Source organism: Agrilus planipennis, unplaced genomic scaffold, assembly GCF_000699045.2.
Source record: "Agrilus planipennis isolate EAB-ADULT unplaced genomic scaffold, Apla_2.0 scaffold54, whole genome shotgun sequence".
Lineage (NCBI taxonomy): Eukaryota > Metazoa > Arthropoda > Insecta > Coleoptera > Buprestidae > Agrilus > Agrilus planipennis.
Genome location: NW_020439000.1, coordinates 747,704 through 755,189, shown reverse-complemented (window position 1 = coordinate 755,189; position 7,486 = coordinate 747,704). Strand labels below are relative to the sequence as shown.

General features: G+C 35.0%; 1 protein-coding gene across 3 annotated transcripts in view; it reads left to right on the top strand.

Moving 5' to 3' along the window:
- LOC108734398 overlaps positions 1-7,486 on the top strand; it is a 132,030-nt gene that overhangs the window by 62,789 nt on the left and 61,755 nt on the right. The gene's annotated exons all lie outside the window — the stretch shown is intronic.

Below are 7,486 nucleotides of genomic sequence, written 5' to 3'. Positions count from 1 at the left end.
ATACTTCATTTACTTTCTCTAGCGATGTTCCCCTTCCAATGTCTTGGATGCGCGCTGGCAAAATCGTAGGTAGGGAGAAAAAAGCTCATTATACTCTCGACTCTTGTCCATTAAACATACTTTTTCATACAGTACCTGCCAAAAGTTTTGTTCGATCATGAATAGTAGTGCGAGTTGAAAACAAGCGTTAAAGCCTTTAATATGTCTTCAAATATAAATAAACATCTCGTTGATTTTTTCAGTAGTAATTAGTACAAATAACAGAACATTTGAGCAATGCAATTTTAGTGGATAAAATGGTCAATTTTTTCGTGCAGTACTGTACGGATTGTACGCTCCTTACCGGTTTAGAGTTTGGCCGAGATTTGTCTCCTTTCTTGTCTAATCTAGTGCTGTTCTTTTCTACTTTGCGCCGGTCAAACTAAAGGTCATATCGCTAGAGAAATTAAACGAAGTAATCAAATTGATACTTATCGTAGGTATAGGTCTGCTTCCGGTTTAGTCTAGATCCTCTTTTGCCCATAATTCTATCAAAAATGTCTATGCCGTGCTGATGAGGTCTAATAAGTCCGAAATCGTGATATGCGTCTCGTATTTTCGATAAATTACGTACAAGTCTAAGAACTTAAGCTTCTTTACTTGTACGATAAAGGTCGGGTTGCTAACCATTTGTAAAAATGTTAAAGTATTACAAGTTCAATAAAAACTACTTTATTTATTTATTTAGTAGTATTGTTTGTCCTCGTCCGTCGTAGCGCTGTTCTATTTTGACGGACCGTAATAAAACGCACACATTTATACAAACAAAGTCCGCTTATTCGCGGACGGAGAACGGATCAAAATAAATTTTGTGCGATGTTTTTAGCGATGATGTGCGAGTTCAACGTTATCGGTGTTACTAAACTAGTTCAAAATGTAAACGGTCTAACTAACAGACACCCACGACTGCGGCGTGGTTAGTTTTGACTTTCGACTGACTTGGTGTATTAAGGCTTGCTAGTCAAGGCAGAAACGAAAATGAATTTCTTACTCTGTAGTTCCGACATTCTCTGAAAAATTTACGGAAGAAAAAGCTTGTGATAGGTGAAGGAACCGCACGTTTTTTCCACACTACCTAGGACGGTCATTCACCTAGTCATATTTATGTTCATTCCAATATTGCTTAGAAATCAAAAACTTTGGTACATTATCGTCCTGAAATAAATAACACTAATTTGCCATGAATTTTGGACTAGAAGAACGGGGTAAAATGCGAGAGGTAATGGCAGTGCTTTTGGAGTTGGAGTTGTTTGAAAATCTCAGCCAGTTTGATGTCATATCTTTTGGATTAACACAAGTGGAAAGACAAAGTTAAAAAAAATACAACGTGTAATTATACAACACGCTACTGAAGTGAAACTTCTTCAAACACACAAACATGCCGGGATTGGAATTGGTTTAATGGTATTATTTGTACACTATGCTTCGCATAAGTACAAAGCTGATAGTAGATTTACTATAGAATGTCTTCATATATAACAATCACAGCTTTTTTGTCATTAGACAATACAAACCGGCAGGTACCGCTGCAACTGCATTTTAAGTCTGTAATGTCTTCGAAAATATTCATGTAAATTACATGCTGTAAAGGGCCATATTGATCTATATCAAATGCACAATGTATTTAAAAGTACTTAATTGGATAAGGATTACTGCTGTATTGCTTAAAATCGCTTCGTAAATGAGCCATTATTTCTCGTAAAAAGTAAAGGATAAAAAATGGTTATTGTGGGTTATCCCTAAGTGATAGACATATACCACCGGGGACTTTTTTGTAGACCTTTTTAAGGTGTACAATACTGTAGCATATTATTTCGATCTATCTCGTAGGGTTCGGCCAGCGTTTGCAATGTAAGCGCAAAANAAAACTACTGCGTAGAATTAATTGGAATTTTTCACACACAAGCCTTGCTATATGAGCTCTCAAAGCATATAAAAATTATACGGCTTAAATGTGAAGTTGCGTGCAAAAGAATACAATTAAATCCTCTGTAAGGGAAAAAACCAAATGACTTTCCGAACAACCAATATAATGCGATTGTGAAGAACAATTAAACTGCTTATGATGAATCCAAGTAAAATCTGTTTTTGATCCTTTAAAGCGATTGAATGACCTTTTAGAGCAAGTACGACTGTTTCACGGTAAATCTTATTAAATTAAGTTAAATGTTTCCTTATGGTCCAGTCATATTAGGGGTTTCACCTCGGAATAAGAGATAATAAGCTGTAAACTTGTATAAACTTTTATTTTGGCGTTCTAACTGTTGTGTCAAATTAAATTTCTTGTCCGCATCTTAAGATATTCACGGTTAAAGCTCACTAAAGTAGATTTTTCGCTAATATTTGACTTCCTATGGTTTCAGTGACATCTGCATCTGTTACAGAAATTATGGAGCATAAAATTTTCTACAAATTTTGTTCCTGATATTTTTTTATACGCTTAACCGTTTTTGAGGTAGAGCCCTTATTTATACGAAAAGCGAGGGTAAGGTGACAGGTGTGGGAATAAAAAGTTTAGATCTCCATCCCCTATTGTAGAATGGATATTTATTATTGTGGGTAAATAAGAAAACGGCAGCATATTTTTATTGACTTTTATTACATTTAAAAATCAAGTACCAGATATCTATTACAAATTCTGGGAATGACAACACTTTTATAATTTAATTGGCAATGAAAATTTCAAAAAAGCCATTGTTATCCTTTCTTCAAAAACAGATTTATCACCAGGAATTTTTATTTTAATTTAATTTTATAATTCAGAAATGTCCAGATCGAACGGTTAACAACTACATCTCTCTCTCTCTTCCTCTTCAAGCTCCAGGTGAAGGCATCACTGCTAACTTCCGCTTACAAAATCACTCCCATATAAGTGGGATGTTACAGATTGAAAACGAATAACAATTACGAAATTCAAATCAAAGATTCTCAAAACAATACATAGGCACAATACTTGTGATTGTTTCGGTCTGACATTTTATTTTGTATCCAGTTGACTGGTTTTATGATTTATCATGCTTCTTAACTTCCTCAATCTGATAAGAAAGTCTGTTTTAATATTAATTGGTGTTAGTTACCGAGACAGCTTTCGTTTCATTAATTTCCGTATGAAATCCTGCGCCAGTAACCAGTTCCTGCGGCAGGTCATATCGCAGGGATCTTGCAATGCATATTAAAAAAATTCCAACTTCAGCAGGCATTATAAAGGATATTAATGTTCCCTGGATGCGTTCTTTGATCCACTGGAACGGCACATACATACATATATCATACCCTAAGCCCGAAGGGGTTTCCCATACTATGTAGGTGTAGGAAAGTGACTGAAGGTACGTATTTAAAATGAACGTGTTAAAATCTGGCAGGTTTATGTTAATTGTGACTGTCAAGAAGACATTGGTAAAGTGTTCTGTTTTGTTTCGTTTTGTCTATTTTTAACTGATCTCTGTTTATTAAATTACACTGTCAGTTTTGTAAAAGAAAATACTTGAAAAGTTATGTTAACTAAATGTTTATATTGTCATAATAACGAATTGGATAATTGTTTTGTACCTATTTGTTATTACTAAACATATTTCTTGTTGGAGGCACGGGTAGAATATTTTAAACTTTCAGTGTTCCTGTTAAACACCTTTACACATTTTAAAAATGCATCGTACAAACAACGCAGTGCCAATTTTTATTCAGTTCAACGTATGGTTTTCCTTTCAACAGCGGAAATGTAATGAGTAGTTTTCTTTGTTTTCGTGGAAGAGGGGAAATCTTCAAAGGACATCCAGCCGTTCGTACCACTGGATAGTATCGGATTCCCCAGGAAAGTGTCCTCGAGCCTACCGACTAAAACCCGTCTACCTCAGGCCGTTCTAGGGGGTACTCTTGAGTCGATAATGAGTAAAAAACGGACGTCATTTGTATATATGTATGTATAAAGTCCGTGCTTAGGCAGACGATCAAAATTTTATGGGGATCTAGAAAGGTTGTGTGACATGGGGCACCGATGTGTCTACACGCAAGTTTTCACAAATAACCGCTTACCGTCCTAAGTACGCCCCTGATAATGACGTTATATACGAACGACCAATACTCACCAGTAATGAGTTTCTTTTAATTTTAAAATACTTCAAAGGAGCATGCACAGGCATTACGTAAAATTTCTCTTATTGCTCTCCTTTTTTATAGCGACGCAATTAATTTATATAGGCACACGGCGTAAAGGTAGGTGTTTTTAATCAAAATCGGAGTATCGGCCAAAACAGCATTTAATAGTGCTGTTAAAACATGAAAGGAAGATTTCGGAAAAGTAATATTAGAACGACGTGAGGATTTACGGCTGAAACAGAATTGTTATTAGGATTTTAATGAAGGTTTACCAAACCAATGCCTTTTTTACCCTCAATGCTGTATCAGCCTAAGATTGGTTTTTTTCCAAACTCCATATCGTTTAATTGATATCATCATCATCATAAGGTCTCAGTCCTAAGACTGGTTGGACACGCACCTCCACTCCTTCCTACCCTGACCTAATCTTTGCATTTCCCTAAAACTAGTACAATCCGCGTCCTTAACTATTTGCGAACAGTAATCTAATCTTGGTTTATCTCTACCCGTCCTAACTCCCGTTTCTGTCTCTAATATGTCTCTGACTAGACCTTCATGCCCGAGAAGGTGTCCTACCAACCTATCTCACCTATTTCTTATCGACTTCCATAGAGCCCTCTTTTATCCTATTCTTTCTAATATATCTCCATTTCTAACCTTCTCTATCCACGGCATCCTCATCATTCGCCGGTAACACCACATTTCAGACGCTTATAACCTTTTCTTTTCTGCTGCGCCGACCGTCCCTATTTCGCACCCGTACAGCGCCGAGCTCCAAACATGTACTTTTTATCGAATTTCTAAATTAACCGTTCCCGAGCGTAGAAGTGACTTCTTTTTATTGAAAGCGATTCGACCTTGCGATATCCTCTGATTTATATCCCTACTACTCCTTCCGTCCTGAATAGATACCTAAAATCAGCCACTTCTTCTAATTTTTTGTCTCCTGTCTTTATGTTCGCTCTTTCTCTACATTTTCTTCCCTTGCATACCAGTATTTTTGTTTTACTTTTATGTATTTTCATACAATACTGTTTTGTCAATACCGCTCCAATTGTATTTAAAGCTATCTCTAGCTCCTTCTTGCTAGTGACGAAAAATATATACATGTTATTAAAGGCTTGGCGGTAAAGGAAAAATTTTCCTCAACTCGAATTTTCATTAACTCTAACATATCCTTTATATATTATCCAATATCCAATAAATATTAAGCGTAACATACGTACATGTACAAACTTATTAACTTTTTAATAGATTCACTAGGTATATGGGTTATTGTAAACGTTTTATAAAATTACCAGTTTCGTAACACTTCAGCAGTAGTAGTAGTCAGCTGTTTTTTCCCTTTTGTTTTGTTTGGTTTCTGTTGGAGCCTATCGGGAATAAACGTTCTCTAGAAACGTGTCCGCAATAAATATATTTTTGTGTATTTTATCTGCATAATATACAACATATGTTCACAGAAATCTAAAAATATTTTTTGACATAACATTTTTGCTAGTTAATAAAAAGCGATCCAAGAAGCCGTTGGCGTTACGAAGTGTTTATTTTACACCTGGCAGTGAGGCGATTATAATTTTTCGGAATTAACAGACGACGTGTCTCCATGATGCGAATCAGTTATAGCGTTTAATTTTAACTTTTGGCCGTTTAACATGAAAACGTATGCTAATGAAAAATTCTACAAACAATTACGTAACTACACCCTAAAACTGTTGGAAATTACGTCGTCATCGGCCTAGTCTGTACGAACCAATCCAAGAACTCTTTGTGTGTCGACCTCTTTGAGGTTGGAACAAATTTTACGATTTTTAAGATGAGATACGAAAAAGATCACGATCGGCTTCATAACTGCCTGGTTGGGATTACATTTAAATAAACGTCTTTGCTTGGCAAAATTCTTGAAAATGTTGAACTTTCTGAAGTCCGATGCTGGCAAAGTTGCTCAAATTCTTCCTGTATGTATCTCTTTCTATCTCATTTTCATTATTAGCACCCGCTGCAATTGCTACCTGAAATCTCTTTTCTATGTTTACAATAATGCCTATAACGTCTGTTGTAACTAGGCGTCAACCGCTCTGGTCTAGATAGTAAGTTGAAGGAAGAAACTAAATGGGAGAGGTTTGTTGCGGAATTTGCCAATTTTGAATGCTCCAATTACTGGACAATTTCTTTGTCTTAAAGAAATATTTAGAGACATATTAGCAGCAGAAACAGGAGTTAAGAGGAGTTGATCTAGTGTAGATTACTGTTCGCATCAAATAGTTACAGATAACAAAGTCAGATCGTCTTAAGGGAGTTAATTCTCTTACTTTTTCTAATCCATTGGTAAAATTTCTCAAGCAAATTTTTTTTGTCGCACAGTTTCATAAATAATTTCTTACTCTCAAAACGAACTGTTTTAATTTTTAATTTTAATAAGAAGTATATTAAAAAACAGTATATTATTTTTATTTTCCCCATTTGTAATTGGATATTCGAAAACTTTTCCTCTCTTGTTTCTGTTTCTTTAAAAAACACAATCCTCAGTTTTAGATTCAACATAAATTTGCATTCCAAAGTTTAATAAAAAGTCATTTACGTATTCTAGATTATATACATATAAATTGGATATAAATATACTAAAAGTTTGCCTCTTTGTAACTTTATAATCCAGATTACTGATTTGGTTTTAAATGAACCTTTTCCTTTTGTCGTATGTCGATTTTATTCAGAACTTTTCTTTTTCGTCACGTAAATCCGACAAAACTTTTTGTATCGTCTCCTGCCAACAGTATTTGCTGAATGGAATATTGAAATTTTAATACCTATTAAGGGTTCTATGAGCCCCTTCGATATTAGAAGATTGCATCCATAAAAATTGAAATTTTTATCGAAGAAATACTTATTGAAGCAATATCAAGCAAAGTCAATGCCTACATTTTTATCTGATATTTGTTGACAAAGCTGGAAAGGGAGGAAAAGCGGAACTTAAAATTCCTACCCTTAAATTTACCTGCATGTATGCCAATAGAATTAGATAAAAGATAAACTAGTACAATACAAATTTGACTTATTAGTCCTGAAATATACCGTAGGCACCGTTACTATCGGTTAAACTTCGATTACATTAGATTCACAAGGTTACAGTAGGAAAAGACAACACCAACTTTGTGATCTATGTTTACTGTCTCTAGCGATGTGTCCCTTCCAATGTCTTAGATGCGCGCTGGTAAAATCGTAGGTAGGGACAAAAAAACTCATTATACTCTCGACTCTTGTCCATTAAACATACTTTTTCATACAGTACCTGCCAAAAGTTTTGTTCAATCATGAATAGTAGTGCGAGTCGAAAACAAGCGTTAAAGCCTTT